Below are 22,570 nucleotides of genomic sequence, written 5' to 3'. Positions count from 1 at the left end.
GAAAATGATACAATCCGGGCGAGTACCTGGAAAAGGTAGAATCCGTCCGAGTACCGAACAACTGTCCGAACGAGTACCGAAAAATTGTAGAATCAGGGTCAGTACAGGAAAATGATAGAATACGGGCGAGTACTTGGAAAAGGTAGAATCCGTCCGAGTACCGAAAAATTGACCGAACGAGTACCGAAAAATTGTAGAATCAGGGTCAGTACAGGAAAATGATAGAATCCGGGCGAGTACCTGGACAAGGTAGAATCCGTCCGAGTACCGAAAAATTGGCCGAACGAGTACCGAAAAATTGTAGAATCAGGGTCAGTACAGGAAAATGATAGAATCCGGGCGAGTACCTGGAAAAGGTAGAATCCGTCCGAGTACCAAAAAACTGTCCGAACGAGTACCGAAAAATTGTAGAATCAGGGTCAGTACAGGAAAATGATAGAATCCGGGCGAGTACCTGGAAAAGGTAGAATCCGTCCGAGTACCGAACAACTGTCCGAACGAGTACCGAAAAATTGTAGAATCAGGGTCAGTACAGGAAAATGATAGAATCCGGGCGAGTACCTGGACAAGGTAGAATCCGTCCGAGTACCGAACAACTGTCCGAACGAGTACCGAAAAATTGTAGAATCAGGGTCAGTACAGGAAAATGATAGAATCCGGGCGAGTACCTGGAAAAGGTAGAATCCGTCCGAGTACCGAACAACTGTCCGAACGAGTACCGAAAAATTGTAGAATCAGGGTCAGTACAGGAAAATGATAGAATCCGGGCGAGTACCTGGAAAAGGTAGAATCCGTCCGAGTACCGAACAACTGTCCGAACGAGTACCGAAAAATTGTAGAATCAGGGTCAGTACAGGAAAATGATAGAATACGGGCGAGTACTTGGAAAAGGTAGAATCCGTCCGAGTACCGAAAAATTGACCGAACGAGTACCGAAAAATTGTAGAATCAGGGTCAGTACAGGAAAATGATAGAATCCGGGCGAGTACCTGGACAAGGTAGAATCCGTCCGAGTACCGAAAAATTGGCCGAACGAGTACCGAAAAATTGTAGAATCAGGGTCAGTACAGGAAAATGATAGAATCCGGGCGAGTACCTGGAAAAGGTAGAATCCGTCCGAGTACCAAAAAACTGTCCGAACGAGTACCGAAAAATTGTAGAATCAGGGTCAGTACAGGAAAATGATAGAATCCGGGCGAGTACCTGGAAAAGGTAGAATCCGTCCGAGTACCGAACAACTGTCCGAACGAGTACCGAAAAATTGTAGAATCAGGGTCAGTACAGGAAAATGATAGAATCCGGGCGAGTACCTGGACAAGGTAGAATCCGTCCGAGTACCGAAAAATTGGCCGAACGAGTACCGAAAAATTGTAGAATTAGGGTCAGTACAGGAAAATGATAGAATCCGGGCGAGTACCTGGAAAAGGTAGAATCCGTCCGAATACCAAAAAACTGTCCGAACGAGTACCGAAAAATGGTAGAATCAGGGTCAGTATAGGAAAAGGATAGAATCCGGGCGAGTACCTGGAAAAGGTAGAATCCGTCCGAGTACCGAACAACTGTCCGAACGAGTACCGAAAAATTGTAGAATCAGGGTCAGTACAGGAAAATGATAGAATCCGGGCGAGTACCTGGAAAAGGTAGAATCCGTCCGAGTACCGAAAAACTGTCCGAACGAGTACCGAAAAATGGTAGAATCAGGGTCAGTATAGGAAAAGGATAGAATCCGGGCGAGTACCTGGAAAAGGTAGAATCCGTCCGAGTACCGAACAACTGTCCGAACGTGTACCGAAAAATTGTAGAATCAGGGTCAGTACAGGAAAATGATAGAATCCGGGCGAGTACTTGGAAAAGGTAGAATCCGTTCGAGTACCGAAAAATTGACCGAACGAGTACCGAAAAATTGTAGAATCAGGGTCAGTACACGAAAATGATAGAATCCGGGCGAGTACCTGGACAAGGTAGAATCCGTCCGAGTACCAAAAAACTGTCCGAACGAGTACCGAAAAATGGTAGAATCAGGGTCAGTATAGGAAAAGGATAGAATCCGGGCGAGTACCTGGAAAAGGTAGAATCCGTCCGAGTACCGAACAACTGTCCGAACGAGTACCGAAAAATTGTAGAATCAGGGTCAGTACAGGAAAATGATAGAATCCGGGCGAGTACCTTGAAAAGGTAGAATCCGTCCGAGTACCGAAAAACTGTCCGAACGAGTACCGAAAAATGGTAGAATCAGGGTCAGTACAGGAAAATGATACAATCCGGGCGAGTACCTGGAAAAGGTAGAATCCGTCCGAGTACCGAACAACTGTCCGAACGAGTACCGAAAAATTGTAGAATCAGGGTCAGTACAGGAAAATGATAGAATACGGGCGAGTACTTGGAAAAGGTAGAATCCGTCCGAGTACCGAAAAATTGACCGAACGAGTACCGAAAAATTGTAGAATCAGGGTCAGTACAGGAAAATGATAGAATCCGGGCGAGTACCTGGACAAGGTAGAATCCGTCCGAGTACCGAACAACTGTCCGAACGAGTACCGAAAAATTGTAGAATCAGGGTCAGTACAGGAAAATGATAGAATCCGGGCGTGTACCTGGAGAAGGTAGAATCCGTCCGAGTACCGAAAAACTGTCCGAACGAGTACCGAAAAATTGTAGAATCAGGGTCAGTACAGGAAAATGATAGAATCCAGGCGAGTACCTGGACGAGGTAGAATCCGTCCGAGTACCGAAAAATTGGCCGAACGAGTACCGAAAAATTGTAGAATCAGGGTCAGTACAGGAAAATGATAGAATCCGGGCGAGTACCTGGAAAAGGTAGAATCCGTCCGAGTACCGAAAAATTGACCGAACGAGTACCGAAAAATTGTAGAATCAGGGTCAGTACAGGAAAATGATAGAATCCGGGCGAGTACCTGGAAAAGGTAGAATCCGTCCGAGTACCGAAAAACTGTCCGAACGAGTACCGAAAAATGGTAGAATCAGGGTCAGTACAGGAAAATGATACAATCCGGGCGAGTACCTGGAAAAGGTAGAATCCGTCCGAGTACCGAACAACTGTCCGAACGAGTACCGAAAAATTGTAGAATCAGGGTCAGTACAGGAAAATGATAGAATACGGGCGAGTACTTGGAAAAGGTAGAATCCGTCCGAGTACCGAAAAATTGACCGAACGAGTACCGAAAAATTGTAGAATCAGGGTCAGTACAGGAAAATGATAGAATCCGGGCGAGTACCTGGACAAGGTAGAATCCGTCCGAGTACCGAACAACTGTCCGAACGAGTACCGAAAAATTGTAGAATCAGGGTCAGTACAGGAAAATGATAGAATCCGGGCGTGTACCTGGAGAAGGTAGAATCCGTCCGAGTACCGAAAAACTGTCCGAACGAGTACCGAAAAATTGTAGAATCAGGGTCAGTACAGGAAAATGATAGAATCCAGGCGAGTACCTGGACGAGGTAGAATCCGTCCGAGTACCGAAAAATTGGCCGAACGAGTACCGAAAAATTGTAGAATCAGGGTCAGTACAGGAAAATGATAGAATCCGGGCGAGTACTTGGAAAAGGTAGAATCCGTCCGAGTACCGAAAAATTGACCGAACGAGTACCGAAAAATTGTAGAATCAGGGTCAGTACAGGAAAATGATAGAATCCGGGCGAGTACCTGGAAAAGGTAGAATCCGTCCGAGTACCGAACAACTGTCCGAACGAGTACCGAAAAATTGTAGAATCAGGGTCAGTACAGGAAAATGATAGAATCCGGGCGAGTACCTGGACAAGGTAGAATCCGTCCGAGTACCGAACAACTGTCCGAACGAGTACCGAAAAATTGTAGAATCAGGGTCAGTACAGGAAAATGATAGAATCCGGGCGAGTACCTGGACAAGGTAGAATCCGTCCGAGTACCGAAAAATTGGCCGAACGAGTACCGAAAAATTGTAGAATCAGGGTCAGTACAGGAAAATGATAGAATCCGGGCGAGTACCTGGAAAAGGTAGAATCCGTCCGAATACCAAAAAACTGTCCGAACGAGTACCGAAAAATGGTAGAATCAGGGTCAGTATAGGAAAAGGATAGAATCCGGGCGAGTACCTGGAAAAGGTAGAATCCGTCCGAGTACCGAACAACTGTCCGAACGAGTACCGAAAAATTGTAGAATCAGGGTCAGTACAGGAAAATGATAGAATCCGGGCGAGTACCTGGAAAAGGTAGAATCCGTCCGAGTACCGAACAACTGTCCGAACGAGTACCGAAAAATTGTAGAATCAGGGTCAGTACAGGAAAATGATAGAATCCGGGCGAGTACCTGGAAAAGGTAGAATCCGTCCGAGTACCGAACAACTGTCCGAACGAGTACCGAAAAATTGTAGAATCAGGGTCAGTACAGGAAAATGATAGAATCCGGGCGAGTACCTGGAAAAGGTAGAATCCGTCCGAGTACCGAAAAACTGTCCGAACGAGTACCGAAAAATGGTAGAATCAGGGTCAGTATAGGAAAAGGATAGAATCCGGGCGAGTACCTGGAAAAGGTAGAATCCGTCCGAGTACCGAACAACTGTCCGAACGAGTACCGAAAAATTGTAGAATCAGGGTCAGTACAGGAAAATGATTGAATCCGGGCGAGTACTTGGAAAAGGTAGAATCCGTCCGAGTACCGAAAAATTAACCGAACGAGTACCGAAAAATTGTAGAATCAGGGTCAGTACAGGAAAATGATAGAATCCGGGCGAGTACCTGGACAAGGTAGAATCCGTCCGAGTACCGAAAAATTGGCCGAACGAGTACCGAAAAATTGTAGAATCAGGGTCAGTACAGGAAAATGATAGAATCCGGGCGAGTACCTGGAAAAGGTAGAATCCGTCCGAGTACCGAAAAACTGTCCGAACGAGTACCGAAAAATGGTAGAATCAGGGTCAGTATAGGAAAAGGATAGAATCCGGGCGAGTACCTGGAAAAGGTAGAATCCGTCCGAGTACCGAACAACTGTCCGAACGAGTACCGAAAAATTGTAGAATCAGGGTCAGTACAGGAAAATGATTGAATCCGGGCGAGTACTTGGAAAAGGTAGAATCCGTCCGAGTACCGAAAAATTGACCGAACGAGTACCGAAAAATTGTAGAATCAGGGTCAGTACAGGAAAATGATAGAATCCGGGCGAGTACCTGGACAAGGTAGAATCCGTCCGAGTACCGAAAAATTGGCCGAACGAGTACCGAAAAATTGTAGAATCAGGGTCAGTACAGGAAAATGATAGAATCCGGGCGAGTACCTGGAAAAGGTAGAATCCGTCCGAGTACCGAACAACTGTCCGAACGAGTACCGAAAAATTGTAGAATCAGGGTCAGTACAGGAAAATGATAGAATCCGGGCGAGTACTTGGAAAAGGTAGAATCCGTCCGAGTACCGAAAAATTGACCGAACGAGTACCGAAAAATTGTAGAATCAGGATCAGTACAGGAAAATGATAGAATCCGGGCGAGTACCTGGGCAAGGTAGAATCCGTCCGAGTACCGAACAACTGTCCGAACGAGTACCGAAAAATTGTAGAATCAGGGTCAGTATAGGAAAAGGATAGAATCCGGGCGAGTACCTGGAAAAGGTAGAATCCGTCCGAGTACCGAACAACTGTCCGAACGAGTACCGAAAAATTGTAGAATCAGGGTCAGTACAGGAAAATGATAGAATCCGGGCGAGTACCTGGACAAGGTAGAATCCGTCCGAGTACCGAAAAATTGGCCGAACGAGTACCGAAAAATTGTAGAATCAGGGTCAGTACAGCAAAATGATAGAATCCGGGCGAGTACCTGGAAAAGGTAGAATCCGTCCGAATACCAAAAAACTGTCCGAACGAGTACCGAAAAATGGTAGAATCAGGGTCAGTATAGGAAAAGGATAGAATCCGGGCGAGTACCTGGAAAAGGTAGAATCCGTCCGAGTACCGAACAACTGTCCGAACGAGTACCGAAAAATTGTAGAATCAGGGTCAGTACAGGAAAATGATAGAATCCGGGCGAGTACCTGGAAAAGGTAGAATCCGTCCGAGTACCGAAAAACTGTCCGAACGAGTACCGAAAAATGGTAGAATCAGGGTCAGTATAGGAAAAGGATAGAATCCGGGCGAGTACCTGGAAAAGGTAGAATCCGTCCGAGTACCGAACAACTGTCCGAACGAGTACCGAAAAATTGTAGAATCAGGGTCAGTACAGGAAAATGATAGAATCCGGGCGAGTACTTGGAAAAGGTAGAATCCGTCCGAGTACCGAAAAATTGACCGAACGAGTACCGAAAAATTGTAGAATCAGGGTCAGTACACGAAAATGATAGAATCCGGGCGAGTACCTGGACAAGGTAGAATCCGTCCGAGTACCAAAAAACTGTCCGAACGAGTACCGAAAAATGGTAGAATCAGGGTCAGTATAGGAAAAGGATAGAATCCGGGCGAGTACCTGGAAAAGGTAGAATCCGTCCGAGTACCGAACAACTGTCCGAACGAGTACCGAAAAATTGTAGAATCAGGGTCAGTACAGGAAAATGATAGAATCCGGGCGAGTACCTGGAAAAGGTAGAATCCGTCCGAGTACCGAAAAACTGTCCGAACGAGTACCGAAAAATGGTAGAATCAGGGTCAGTACAGGAAAATGATACAATCCGGGCGAGTACCTGGAAAAGGTAGAATCCGTCCGAGTACCGAACAACTGTCCGAACGAGTACCGAAAAATTGTAGAATCAGGGTCAGTACAGGAAAATGATAGAATACGGGCGAGTACTTGGAAAAGGTAGAATCCGTCCGAGTACCGAAAAATTGACCGAACGAGTACCGAAAAATTGTAGAATCAGGGTCAGTACAGGAAAATGATAGAATCCGGGCGAGTACCTGGACAAGGTAGAATCCGTCCGAGTACCAAAAAATTGGCCGAACGAGTACCGAAAAATTGTAGAATCAGGGTCAGTACAGGAAAATGATAGAATCCGGGCGAGTACCTGGAAAAGGTAGAATCCGTCCGAGTACCAAAAAACTGTCCGAACGAGTACCGAAAAATTGTAGAATCAGGGTCAGTACAGGAAAATGATAGAATCCGGGCGAGTACCTGGAAAAGGTAGAATCCGTCCGAGTACCGAACAACTGTCCGAACGAGTACCGAAAAATTGTAGAATCAGGGTCAGTACAGGAAAATGATAGAATCCGGGCGAGTACCTGGACAAGGTAGAATCCGTCCGAGTACCGAACAACTGTCCGAACGAGTACCGAAAAATTGTAGAATCAGGGTCAGTACAGGAAAATGATAGAATCCGGGCGAGTACCTGGACAAGGTAGAATCCGTCCGAGTACCGAAAAATTGGCCGAACGAGTACCGACAAATTGTAGAATCAGGGTCAGTACAGGAAAATGATAGAATCCGGGCGAGTACCTGGAAAAGGTAGAATCCGTCCGAGTACCGAAAAATGGTAGAATCAGGGTCAGTATAGGAAAAGGATAGAATCCGGGCGAGTACCTGGAAAAGGTAGAATCCGTCCGAGTACCGAACAACTGTCCGAACGAGTACCGAAAAATTGTAGAATCAGGGTCAGTACAGGAAAATGATAGAATCCGGGCGAGTACCTGGAAAAGGTAGAATCCGTCCGAGTACCGAAAAACTGTCCGAACGAGTACCGAAAAATGGTAGAATCAGGGTCAGTACAGGAAAATGATACAATCCGGGCGAGTACCTGGAAAAGGTAGAATCCGTCCGAGTACCGAACAACTGTCCGAACGAGTACCGAAAAATTGTAGAATCAGGGTCAGTACAGGAAAATGATAGAATACGGGCGAGTACTTGGAAAAGGTAGAATCCGTCCGAGTACCGAAAAATTGACCGAACGAGTACCGAAAAATTGTAGAATCAGGGTCAGTACAGGAAAATGATAGAATCCGGGCGAGTACCTGGACAAGGTAGAATCCGTCCGAGTACCGAAAAATTGGCCGAACGAGTACCGAAAAATTGTAGAATCAGGGTCAGTACAGGAAAATGATAGAATCCGGGCGAGTACCTGGAAAAGGTAGAATCCGTCCGAGTACCAAAAAACTGTCCGAACGAGTACCGAAAAATTGTAGAATCAGGGTCAGTACAGGAAAATGATAGAATCCGGGCGAGTACCTGGAAAAGGTAGAATCCGTCCGAGTACCGAACAACTGTCCGAACGAGTACCGAAAAATTGTAGAATCAGGGTCAGTACAGGAAAATGATAGAATCCGGGCGAGTACCTGGACAAGGTAGAATCCGTCCGAGTACCGAACAACTGTCCGAACGAGTACCGAAAAATTGTAGAATCAGGGTCAGTACAGGAAAATGATAGAATCCGGGCGAGTACCTGGAAAAGGTAGAATCCGTCCGAGTACCGAACAACTGTCCGAACGAGTACCGAAAAATTGTAGAATCAGGGTCAGTACAGGAAAATGATAGAATCCGGGCGAGTACCTGGAAAAGGTAGAATCCGTCCGAGTACCGAACAACTGTCCGAACGAGTACCGAAAAATTGTAGAATCAGGGTCAGTACAGGAAAATGATAGAATACGGGCGAGTACTTGGAAAAGGTAGAATCCGTCCGAGTACCGAAAAATTGACCGAACGAGTACCGAAAAATTGTAGAATCAGGGTCAGTACAGGAAAATGATAGAATCCGGGCGAGTACCTGGACAAGGTAGAATCCGTCCGAGTACCGAAAAATTGGCCGAACGAGTACCGAAAAATTGTAGAATCAGGGTCAGTACAGGAAAATGATAGAATCCGGGCGAGTACCTGGAAAAGGTAGAATCCGTCCGAGTACCAAAAAACTGTCCGAACGAGTACCGAAAAATTGTAGAATCAGGGTCAGTACAGGAAAATGATAGAATCCGGGCGAGTACCTGGAAAAGGTAGAATCCGTCCGAGTACCGAACAACTGTCCGAACGAGTACCGAAAAATTGTAGAATCAGGGTCAGTACAGGAAAATGATAGAATCCGGGCGAGTACCTGGACAAGGTAGAATCCGTCCGAGTACCGAACAACTGTCCGAACGAGTACCGAAAAATTGTAGAATCAGGGTCAGTACAGGAAAATGATAGAATCCGGGCGAGTACCTGGACAAGGTAGAATCCGTCCGAGTACCGAACAACTGTCCGAACGAGTACCGAAAAATTGTAGAATCAGGGTCAGTACAGGAAAATGATAGAATCCGGGCGAGTACCTGGAAAAGGTAGAATCCGTCCGAGTACCGAACAACTGTCCGAACGAGTACCGAAAAATGGTAGAATCAGGGTCAGTACAGGAAAATGATACAATCCGGGCGAGTACCTGGAAAAGGTAGAATCCGTCCGAGTACCGAACAACTGTCCGAACGAGTACCGAAAAATTGTAGAATCAGGGTCAGTACAGGAAAATGATAGAATACGGGCGAGTACTTGGAAAAGGTAGAATCCGTCCGAGTACCGAACAACTGTCCGAACGAGTACCGAAAAATTGTAGAATCAGGGTCAGTACAGGAAAATGATAGAATACGGGCGAGTACTTGGAAAAGGTAGAATCCGTCCGAGTACCGAAAAATTGGCCGAACGAGTACCGAAAAATTGTAGAATCAGGGTCAGTACAGGAAAATGATAGAATCCGGGCGAGTACCTGGAAAAGGTAGAATCCGTCCGAGTACCAAAAAACTGTCCGAACGAGTACCGAAAAATTGTAGAATCAGGGTCAGTACAGGAAAATGATAGAATCCGGGCGAGTACCTGGAAAAGGTAGAATCCGTCCGAGTACCGAACAACTGTCCGAACGAGTACCGAAAAATTGTAGAATCAGGGTCAGTACAGGAAAATGATAGAATCCGGGCGAGTACCTGGACAAGGTAGAATCCGTCCGAGTACCGAACAACTGTCCGAACGAGTACCGAAAAATTGTAGAATCAGGGTCAGTACAGGAAAATGATAGAATCCGGGCGAGTACCTGGAAAAGGTAGAATCCGTCCGAGTACCGAACAACTGTCCGAACGAGTACCGAAAAATTGTAGAATCAGGGTCAGTACAGGAAAATGATAGAATCCGGGCGAGTACCTGGAAAAGGTAGAATCCGTCCGAGTACCGAACAACTGTCCGAACGAGTACCGAAAAATTGTAGAATCAGGGTCAGTACAGGAAAATGATAGAATACGGGCGAGTACTTGGAAAAGGTAGAATCCGTCCGAGTACCGAAAAATTGACCGAACGAGTACCGAAAAATTGTAGAATCAGGGTCAGTACAGGAAAATGATAGAATCCGGGCGAGTACCTGGACAAGGTAGAATCCGTCCGAGTACCGAAAAATTGGCCGAACGAGTACCGAAAAATTGTAGAATCAGGGTCAGTACAGGAAAATGATAGAATCCGGGCGAGTACCTGGAAAAGGTAGAATCCGTCCGAGTACCAAAAAACTGTCCGAACGAGTACCGAAAAATTGTAGAATCAGGGTCAGTACAGGAAAATGATAGAATCCGGGCGAGTACCTGGAAAAGGTAGAATCCGTCCGAGTACCGAACAACTGTCCGAACGAGTACCGAAAAATTGTAGAATCAGGGTCAGTACAGGAAAATGATAGAATCCGGGCGAGTACCTGGACAAGGTAGAATCCGTCCGAGTACCGAACAACTGTCCGAACGAGTACCGAAAAATTGTAGAATCAGGGTCAGTACAGGAAAATGATAGAATCCGGGCGAGTACCTGGACAAGGTAGAATCCGTCCGAGTACCGAAAAATTGGCCGAACGAGTACCGACAAATTGTAGAATCAGGGTCAGTACAGGAAAATGATAGAATCCGGGCGAGTACCTGGAAAAGGTAGAATCCGTCCGAGTACCAAAAAACTGTCCGAACGAGTACCGAAAAATGGTAGAATCAGGGTCAGTATAGGAAAAGGATAGAATCCGGGCGAGTACCTGGAAAAGGTAGAATCCGTCCGAGTACCGAACAACTGTCCGAACGAGTACCGAAAAATTGTAGAATCAGGGTCAGTACAGGAAAATGATAGAATCCGGGCGAGTACCTGGAAAAGGTAGAATCCGTCCGAGTACCGAAAAACTGTCCGAACGAGTACCGAAAAATGGTAGAATCAGGGTCAGTACAGGAAAATGATACAATCCGGGCGAGTACCTGGAAAAGGTAGAATCCGTCCGAGTACCGAACAACTGTCCGAACGAGTACCGAAAAATTGTAGAATCAGGGTCAGTACAGGAAAATGATAGAATACGGGCGAGTACTTGGAAAAGGTAGAATCCGTCCGAGTACCGAAAAATTGACCGAACGAGTACCGAAAAATTGTAGAATCAGGGTCAGTACAGGAAAATGATAGAATCCGGGCGAGTACCTGGACAAGGTAGAATCCGTCCGAGTACCGAAAAATTGGCCGAACGAGTACCGAAAAATTGTAGAATCAGGGTCAGTACAGGAAAATGATAGAATCCGGGCGAGTACCTGGAAAAGGTAGAATCCGTCCGAGTACCAAAAAACTGTCCGAACGAGTACCGAAAAATTGTAGAATCAGGGTCAGTACAGGAAAATGATAGAATCCGGGCGAGTACCTGGAAAAGGTAGAATCCGTCCGAGTACCGAACAACTGTCCGAACGAGTACCGAAAAATTGTAGAATCAGGGTCAGTACAGGAAAATGATAGAATCCGGGCGAGTACCTGGAAAAGGTAGAATCCGTCCGAGTACCGAACAACTGTCCGAACGAGTACCGAAAAATTGTAGAATCAGGGTCAGTACAGGAAAATGATAGAATCCGGGCGAGTACCTGGAAAAGGTAGAATCCGTCCGAGTACCGAAAAACTGTCCGAACGAGTACCGAAAAATGGTAGAATCAGGGTCAGTATAGGAAAAGGATAGAATCCGGGCGAGTACCTGGAAAAGGTAGAATCCGTCCGAGTACCGAACAACTGTCCGAACGAGTACCGAAAAATTGTAGAATCAGGGTCAGTACAGGAAAATGATTGAATCCGGGCGAGTACTTGGAAAAGGTAGAATCCGTCCGAGTACCGAAAAATTAACCGAACGAGTACCGAAAAATTGTAGAATCAGGGTCAGTACAGGAAAATGATAGAATCCGGGCGAGTACCTGGACAAGGTAGAATCCGTCCGAGTACCGAAAAATTGGCCGAACGAGTACCGAAAAATTGTAGAATCAGGGTCAGTACAGGAAAATGATAGAATCCGGGCGAGTACCTGGAAAAGGTAGAATCCGTCCGAGTACCGAAAAACTGTCCGAACGAGTACCGAAAAATGGTAGAATCAGGGTCAGTATAGGAAAAGGATAGAATCCGGGCGAGTACCTGGAAAAGGTAGAATCCGTCCGAGTACCGAACAACTGTCCGAACGAGTACCGAAAAATTGTAGAATCAGGGTCAGTACAGGAAAATGATTGAATCCGGGCGAGTACTTGGAAAAGGTAGAATCCGTCCGAGTACCGAAAAATTGACCGAACGAGTACCGAAAAATTGTAGAATCAGGGTCAGTACAGGAAAATGATAGAATCCGGGCGAGTACCTGGACAAGGTAGAATCCGTCCGAGTACCGAAAAATTGGCCGAACGAGTACCGAAAAATTGTAGAATCAGGGTCAGTACAGGAAAATGATAGAATCCGGGCGAGTACCTGGAAAAGGTAGAATCCGTCCGAGTACCGAACAACTGTCCGAACGAGTACCGAAAAATTGTAGAATCAGGGTCAGTACAGGAAAATGATAGAATCCGGGCGAGTACTTGGAAAAGGTAGAATCCGTCCGAGTACCGAAAAATTGACCGAACGAGTACCGAAAAATTGTAGAATCAGGATCAGTACAGGAAAATGATAGAATCCGGGCGAGTACCTGGACAAGGTAGAATCCGTCCGAGTACCGAACAACTGTCCGAACGAGTACCGAAAAATTGTAGAATCAGGGTCAGTATAGGAAAAGGATAGAATCCGGGCGAGTACCTGGAAAAGGTAGAATCCGTCCGAGTACCGAACAACTGTCCGAACGAGTACCGAAAAATTGTAGAATCAGGGTCAGTACAGGAAAATGATAGAATCCGGGCGAGTACCTGGACAAGGTAGAATCCGTCCGAGTACCGAAAAATTGGCCGAACGAGTACCGAAAAATTGTAGAATCAGGGTCAGTACAGGAAAATGATAGAATCCGGGCGAGTACCTGGAAAAGGTAGAATCCGTCCGAATACCAAAAAACTGTCCGAACGAGTACCGAAAAATGGTAGAATCAGGGTCAGTATAGGAAAAGGATAGAATCCGGGCGAGTACCTGGAAAAGGTAGAATCCGTCCGAGTACCGAACAACTGTCCGAACGAGTACCGAAAAATTGTAGAATCAGGGTCAGTACAGGAAAATGATAGAATCCGGGCGAGTACCTGGAAAAGGTAGAATCCGTCCGAGTACCGAAAAACTGTCCGAACGAGTACCGAAAAATGGTAGAATCAGGGTCAGTATAGGAAAAGGATAGAATCCGGGCGAGTACCTGGAAAAGGTAGAATCCGTCCGAGTACCGAACAACTGTCCGAACGAGTACCGAAAAATTGTAGAATCAGGGTCAGTACAGGAAAATGATAGAATCCGGGCGAGTACTTGGAAAAGGTAGAATCCGTCCGAGTACCGAAAAATTGACCGAACGAGTACCGAAAAATTGTAGAATCAGGGTCAGTACACGAAAATGATAGAATCCGGGCGAGTACCTGGACAAGGTAGAATCCGTCCGAGTACCAAAAAACTGTCCGAACGAGTACCGAAAAATGGTAGAATCAGGGTCAGTATAGGAAAAGGATAGAATCCGGGCGAGTACCTGGAAAAGGTAGAATCCGTCCGAGTACCGAACAACTGTCCGAACGAGTACCGAAAAATTGTAGAATCAGGGTCAGTACAGGAAAATGATAGAATCCGGGCGAGTACCTGGAAAAGGTAGAATCCGTCCGAGTACCGAAAAACTGTCCGAACGAGTACCGAAAAATGGTAGAATCAGGGTCAGTACAGGAAAATGATACAATCCGGGCGAGTACCTGGAAAAGGTAGAATCCGTCCGAGTACCGAACAACTGTCCGAACGAGTACCGAAAAATTGTAGAATCAGGGTCAGTACAGGAAAATGATAGAATACGGGCGAGTACTTGGAAAAGGTAGAATCCGTCCGAGTACCGAAAAATTGACCGAACGAGTACCGAAAAATTGTAGAATCAGGGTCAGTACAGGAAAATGATAGAATCCGGGCGAGTACCTGGACAAGGTAGAATCCGTCCGAGTACCGAAAAATTGGCCGAACGAGTACCGAAAAATTGTAGAATCAGGGTCAGTACAGGAAAATGATAGAATCCGGGCGAGTACCTGGAAAAGGTAGAATCCGTCCGAGTACCAAAAAACTGTCCGAACGAGTACCGAAAAATTGTAGAATCAGGGTCAGTACAGGAAAATGATAGAATCCGGGCGAGTACCTGGAAAAGGTAGAATCCGTCCGAGTACCGAACAACTGTCCGAACGAGTACCGAAAAATTGTAGAATCAGGGTCAGTACAGGAAAATGATAGAATCCGGGCGAGTACCTGGACAAGGTAGAATCCGTCCGAGTACCGAACAACTGTCCGAACGAGTACCGAAAAATTGTAGAATCAGGGTCAGTACAGGAAAATGATAGAATCCGGGCGAGTACCTGGACAAGGTAGAATCCGTCCGAGTACCGAAAAATTGGCCGAACGAGTACCGACAAATTGTAGAATCAGGGTCAGTACAGGAAAATGATAGAATCCGGGCGAGTACCTGGAAAAGGTAGAATCCGTCCGAGTACCGAAAAATGGTAGAATCAGGGTCAGTATAGGAAAAGGATAGAATCCGGGTGAGTACCTGGAAAAGGTAGAATCCGTCCGAGTACCGAACAACTGTCCGAACGAGTACCGAAAAATTGTAGAATCAGGGTCAGTACAGGAAAATGATAGAATCCGGGCGAGTACCTGGAAAAGGTAGAATCCGTCCGAGTACCGAAAAACTGTCCGAACGAGTACCGAAAAATGGTAGAATCAGGGTCAGTACAGGAAAATGATACAATCCGGGCGAGTACCTGGAAAAGGTAGAATCCGTCCGAGTACCGAACAACTGTCCGAACGAGTACCGAAAAATTGTAGAATCAGGGTCAGTACAGGAAAATGATAGAATACGGGCGAGTACTTGGAAAAGGTAGAATCCGTCCGAGTACCGAAAAATTGACCGAACGAGTACCGAAAAATTGTAGAATCAGGGTCAGTACAGGAAAATGATAGAATCCGGGCGAGTACCTGGACAAGGTAGAATCCGTCCGAGTACCGAAAAATTGGCCGAACGAGTACCGAAAAATTGTAGAATCAGGGTCAGTACAGGAAAATGATAGAATCCGGGCGAGTACCTGGAAAAGGTAGAATCCGTCCGAGTACCAAAAAACTGTCCGAACGAGTACCGAAAAATTGTAGAATCAGGGTCAGTACAGGAAAATGATAGAATCCGGGCGAGTACCTGGAAAAGGTAGAATCCGTCCGAGTACCGAACAACTGTCCGAACGAGTACCGAAAAATTGTAGAATCAGGGTCAGTACAGGAAAATGATAGAATCCGGGCGAGTACCTGGACAAGGTAGAATCCGTCCGAGTACCGAACAACTGTCCGAACGAGTACCGAAAAATTGTAGAATCAGGGTCAGTACAGGAAAATGATAGAATCCGGGCGAGTACCTGGAAAAGGTAGAATCCGTCCGAGTACCGAACAACTGTCCGAACGAGTACCGAAAAATTGTAGAATCAGGGTCAGTACAGGAAAATGATAGAATCCGGGCGAGTACCTGGAAAAGGTAGAATCCGTCCGAGTACCGAACAACTGTCCGAACGAGTACCGAAAAATTGTAGAATCAGGGTCAGTACAGGAAAATGATAGAATACGGGCGAGTACTTGGAAAAGGTAGAATCCGTCCGAGTACCGAAAAATTGACCGAACGAGTACCGAAAAATTGTAGAATCAGGGTCAGTACAGGAAAATGATAGAATCCGGGCGAGTACCTGGACAAGGTAGAATCCGTCCGAGTACCGAAAAATTGGCCGAACGAGTACCGAAAAATTGTAGAATCAGGGTCAGTACAGGAAAATGATAGAATCCGGGCGAGTACCTGGAAAAGGTAGAATCCGTCCGAGTACCAAAAAACTGTCCGAACGAGTACCGAAAAATTGTAGAATCAGGGTCAGTACAGGAAAATGATAGAATCCGGGCGAGTACCTGGAAAAGGTAGAATCCGTCCGAGTACCGAACAACTGTCCGAACGAGTACCGAAAAATTGTAGAATCAGGGTCAGTACAGGAAAATGATAGAATCCGGGCGAGTACCTGGACAAGGTAGAATCCGTCCGAGTACCGAACAACTGTCCGAACGAGTACCGAAAAATTGTAGAATCAGGGTCAGTACAGGAAAATGATAGAATCCGGGCGAGTACCTGGACAAGGTAGAATCCGTCCGAGTACCGAAAAATTGGCCGAACGAGTACCGACAAATTGTAGAATCAGGGTCAGTACAGGAAAATGATAGAATCCGGGCGAGTACCTGGAAAAGGTAGAATCCGTCCGAGTACCAAAAAACTGTCCGAACGAGTACCGAAAAATGGTAGAATCAGGGTCAGTATAGGAAAAGGATAGAATCCGGGCGAGTACCTGGAAAAGGTAGAATCCGTCCGAGTACCGAACAACTGTCCGAACGAGTACCGAAAAATTGTAGAATCAGGGTCAGTACAGGAAAATGATAGAATCCGGGCGAGTACCTGGAAAAGGTAGAATCCGTCCGAGTACCGAAAAACTGTCCGAACGAGTACCGAAAAATGGTAGAATCAGGGTCAGTACAGGAAAATGATACAATCCGGGCGAGTACCTGGAAAAGGTAGAATCCGTCCGAGTACCGAACAACTGTCCGAACGAGTACCGAAAAATTGTAGAATCAGGGTCAGTACAGGAAAATGATAGAATACGGGCGAGTACTTGGAAAAGGTAGAATCCGTCCGAGTACCGAAAAATTGACCGAACGAGTACCGAAAAATTGTAGAATCAGGGTCAGTACAGGAAAATGATAGAATCCGGGCGAGTACCTGGACAAGGTAGAATCCGTCCGAGTACCGAAAAATTGGCCGAACGAGTACCGAAAAATTGTAGAATCAGGGTCAGTACAGGAAAATGATAGAATCCGGGCGAGTACCTGGAAAAGGTAGAATCCGTCCGAGTACCAAAAAACTGTCCGAACGAGTACCGAAAAATTGTAGAATCAGGGTCAGTACAGGAAAATGATAGAATCCGGGCGAGTACCTGGAAAAGGTAGAATCCGTCCGAGTACCGAACAACTGTCCGAACGAGTACCGAAAAATTGTAGAATCAGGGTCAGTACAGGAAAATGATAGAATCCGGGCGAGTACCTGGACAAGGTAGAATCCGTCCGAGTACCGAACAACTGTCCGAACGAGTACCGAAAAATTGTAGAATCAGGGTCAGTACAGGAAAATGATAGAATCCGGGCGAGTACCTGGACAAGGTAGAATCCGTCCGAGTACCGAAAAATTGGCCGAACGAGTACCGAAAAATTGTAGAATCAGGGTCAGTACAGGAAAATGATAGAATCCGGGCGAGTACCTGGAAAAGGTAGAATCCGTCCGAGTACCAAAAAACTGTCCGAACGAGTACCGAAAAATGGTAGAATCAGGGTCAGTATAGGAAAAGGATAGAATCCGGGCGAGTACCTGGAAAAGGTAGAATCCGTCCGAGTACCGAACAACTGTCCGAACGAGTACCGAAAAATTGTAGAATCAGGGTCAGTACAGGAAAATGATTGAATCCGGGCGAGTACTTGGAAAAGGTAGAATCCGTCCGAGTACCGAAAAATTGACCGAACGAGTACCGAAAAATTGTAGAATCAGGGTCAGTACAGGAAAATGATAGATTCCGGGCGAGTACCTGGACAAGGTAGAATCCGTCCGAGTACCGAAAAATTGGCCGAACGAGTACCGAAAAATTGTAGAATCAGGGTCAGTACAGGAAAATGATAGAATCCGGGCGAGTACCTGGAAAAGGTAGAATCCGTCCGAGTACCGAAAAACTGTCCGAACGAAGTACCGAAAAATGGTAGAATCAGGGTCAGTATAGGAAAAGGATAGAATCTGGGCGAGTACCTGGAAAAGGTAGAATCCGTCCGAGTACCGAACAACTGTCCGAACGAGTACCGAAAAATTGTAGAATCAGGGTCAGTACAGGAAAATGATTGAATCCGGGCGAGTACTTGGAAAAGGTAGAATCCGTCCGAGTACCGAAAAATTGACCGAACGAGTACCGAAAAATTGTAGAATCAGGGTCAGTACAGGAAAATGATAGAATCCGGGCGAGTACCTGGACAAGGTAGAATCCGTCCGAGTACCGAAAAATTGGCCGAACGAGTACCGAAAAATTGTAGAATCAGGGTCAGTACAGGAAAATGATAGAATCCGGGCGAGTACCTGGAAAAGGTAGAATCCGTCCGAGTACCGAACAACTGTCCGAACGAGTACCGAAAAATTGTAGAATCAGGGTCAGTACAGGAAAATGATAGAATCCGGGCGAGTACTTGGAAAAGGTAGAATCCGTCCGAGTACCGAAAAATTGACCGAACGAGTACCGAAAAATTGTAGAATCAGGATCAGTACAGGAAAATGATAGAATCCGGGCGAGTACCTGGACAAGGTAGAATCCGTCCGAGTACCGAACAACTGTCCGAACGAGTACCGAAAAATTGTAGAATCAGGGTCAGTATAGGAAAAGGATAGAATCCGGGCGAGTACCTGGAAAAGGTAGAATCCGTCCGAGTACCGAACAACTGTCCGAACGAGTACCGAAAAATTGTAGAATCAGGGTCAGTACAGGAAAATGATAGAATCCGGGCGAGTACCTGGACAAGGTAGAATCCGTCCGAGTACCGAAAAATTGGCCGAACGAGTACCGAAAAATTGTAGAATCAGGGTCAGTACAGGAAAATGATAGAATCCGGGCGAGTACCTGGAAAAGGTAGAATCCGTCCGAATACCAAAAAACTGTCCGAACGAGTACCGAAAAATGGTAGAATCAGGGTCAGTATAGGAAAAGGATAGAATCCGGGCGAGTACCTGGAAAAGGTAGAATCCGTCCGAGTACCGAACAACTGTCCGAACGAGTACCGAAAAATTGTAGAATCAGGGTCAGTACAGGAAAATGATAGAATCCGGGCGAGTACCTGGAAAAGGTAGAATCCGTCCGAGTACCGAAAAACTGTCCGAACGAGTACCGAAAAATGGTAGAATCAGGGTCAGTATAGGAAAAGGATAGAATCCGGGCGAGTACCTGGAAAAGGTAGAATCCGTCCGAGTACCGAACAACTGTCCGAACGAGTACCGAAAAATTGTAGAATCAGGGTCAGTACAGGAAAATGATAGAATCCGGGCGAGTACTTGGAAAAGGTAGAATCCGTCCGAGTACCGAAAAATTGACCGAACGAGTACCGAAAAATTGTAGAATCAGGGTCAGTACACGAAAATGATAGAATCCGGGCGAGTACCTGGACAAGGTAGAATCCGTCCGAGTACCAAAAAACTGTCCGAACGAGTACCGAAAAATGGTAGAATCAGGGTCAGTATAGGAAAAGGATAGAATCCGGGCGAGTACCTGGAAAAGGTAGAATCCGTCCGAGTACCGAACAACTGTCCGAACGAGTACCGAAAAATTGTAGAATCAGGGTCAGTACAGGAAAATGATAGAATCCGGGCGAGTACCTGGAAAAGGTAGAATCCGTCCGAGTACCGAAAAACTGTCCGAACGAGTACCGAAAAATGGTAGAATCAGGGTCAGTACAGGAAAATGATACAATCCGGGCGAGTACCTGGAAAAGGTAGAATCCGTCCGAGTACCGAACAACTGTCCGAACGAGTACCGAAAAATTGTAGAATCAGGGTCAGTACAGGAAAATGATAGAATACGGGCGAGTACTTGGAAAAGGTAGAATCCGTCCGAGTACCGAAAAATTGACCGAACGAGTACCGAAAAATTGTAGAATCAGGGTCAGTACAGGAAAATGATAGAATCCGGGCGAGTACCTGGACAAGGTAGAATCCGTCCGAGTACCGAAAAATTGGCCGAACGAGTACCGAAAAATTGTAGAATCAGGGTCAGTACAGGAAAATGATAAAATCCGGGCGAGAACCTGGAAAAGGTAGAATCCGTCCGAGTACCGAACAACTGTCCGAACGAGTACCGAAAAATTGTAGAATCAGGGTCAGTACAGGAAAATGATAAAATCCGGGCGAGAACCTGGAAAAGGTAGAATCCGTCCGAGTACCGAACAACTGTCCGAACGAGTACCGAAAAATTGTAGAATCAGGGTCAGTATAGGAAAAGGATAGAATCCGGGCGAGTACCTGGAAAAGGTAGAATCCGTCCGAGTACCGAACAACTGTCCGAACGAGTACCGAAAAATTGTAGAATCAGGGTCAGTACAGGAAAATGATAGAATCCGGGCGAGTACCTGGACAAGGTAGAATCCGTCCGAGTACCGAAAAATTGGCCGAACGAGTACCGAAAAATTGTAGAATCAGGGTCAGTACAGGAAAATGATAGAATCCGGGCGAGTACCTGGAAAAGGTAGAATCCGTCCGAATACCAAAAAACTGTCCGAACGAGTACCGAAAAATGGTAGAATCAGGGTCAGTATAGGAAAAGGATAGAATCCGGGCGAGTACCTGGAAAAGGTAGAATCCGTCCGAGTACCGAACAACTGTCCGAACGAGTACCGAAAAATTGTAGAATCAGGGTCAGTACAGGAAAATGATAGAATCCGGGCGAGTACCTGGAAAAGGTAGAATCCGTCCGAGTACCGAAAAACTGTCCGAACGAGTACCGAAAAATGGTAGAATCAGGGTCAGTATAGGAAAAGGATAGAATCCGGGCGAGTACCTGGAAAAGGTAGAATCCGTCCGAGTACCGAACAACTGTCCGAACGAGTACCGAAAAATTGTAGAATCAGGGTCAGTACAGGAAAATGATAGAATCCGGGCGAGTACTTGGAAAAGGTAGAATCCGTCCGAGTACCGAAAAATTGACCGAACGAGTACCGAAAAATTGTAGAATCAGGGTCAGTACACGAAAATGATAGAATCCGGGCGAGTACCTGGACAAGGTAGAATCCGTCCGAGTACCAAAAAACTGTCCGAACGAGTACCGAAAAATGGTAGAATCAGGGTCAGTATAGGAAAAGGATAGAATCCGGGCGAGTACCTGGAAAAGGTAGAATCCGTCCGAGTACCGAACAACTGTCCGAACGAGTACCGAAAAATTGTAGAATCAGGGTCAGTACAGGAAAATGATAGAATCCGGGCGAGTACCTGGAAAAGGTAGAATCCGTCCGAGTACCGAAAAACTGTCCGAACGAGTACCGAAAAATGGTAGAATCAGGGTCAGTACAGGAAAATGATACAATCCGGGCGAGTACCTGGAAAAGGTAGAATCCGTCCGAGTACCGAACAACTGTCCGAACGAGTACCGAAAAATTGTAGAATCAGGGTCAGTACAGGAAAATGATAGAATACGGGCGAGTACTTGGAAAAGGTAGAATCCGTCCGAGTACCGAAAAATTGACCGAACGAGTACCGAAAAATTGTAGAATCAGGGTCAGTACAGGAAAATGATAGAATCCGGGCGAGTACCTGGACAAGGTAGAATCCGTCCGAGTACCGAAAAATTGGCCGAACGAGTACCGAAAAATTGTAGAATCAGGGTCAGTACAGGAAAATGATAGAATCCGGGCGAGTACCTGGAAAAGGTAGAATCCGTCCGAGTACCAAAAAACTGTCCGAACGAGTACCGAAAAATTGTAGAATCAGGGTCAGTACAGGAAAATGATAGAATCCGGGCGAGTACCTGGAAAAGGTAGAATCCGTCCGAGTACCGAACAACTGTCCGAACGAGTACCGAAAAATTGTAGAATCAGGGTCAGTACAGGAAAATGATAGAATCCGGGCGAGTACCTGGACAAGGTAGAATCCGTCCGAGTACCGAACAACTGTCCGAACGAGTACCGAAAAATTGTAGAATCAGGGTCAGTACAGGAAAATGATAGAATCCGGGCGAGTACCTGGACAAGGTAGAATCCGTCCGAGTACCGAAAAATTGGCCGAACGAGTACCGAAAAATTGTAGAATCAGGGTCAGTACAGGAAAATGATAGAATCCGGGCGAGTACCTGGAAAAGGTAGAATCCGTCCGAGTACCAAAAAACTGTCCGAACGAGTACCGAAAAATGGTAGAATCAGGGTCAGTATAGGAAAAGGATAGAATCCGGGCGAGTACCTGGAAAAGGTAGAATCCGTCCGAGTACCGAACAACTGTCCGAACGAGTACCGAAAAATTGTAGAATCAGGGTCAGTACAGGAAAATGATAAAATCCGGGCGAGAACCTGGAAAAGGTAGAATCCGTTCGAGTACCGAACAACTGTCCGAACGAGTACCGAAAAATTGTAGAATCAGGGTCAGTATAGGAAAAGGATAGAATCCGGGCGAGTACCTGGAAAAGGTA

This window comes from Vitis vinifera, chromosome 1 (genome assembly GCF_030704535.1).
Source record: "Vitis vinifera cultivar Pinot Noir 40024 chromosome 1, ASM3070453v1".
Classification (NCBI taxonomy): Eukaryota; Viridiplantae; Streptophyta; class Magnoliopsida; order Vitales; family Vitaceae; genus Vitis; species Vitis vinifera.
The sequence above is the reverse complement of the archived record's forward strand: the minus strand, read 5'-3'. Positions refer to the sequence as shown.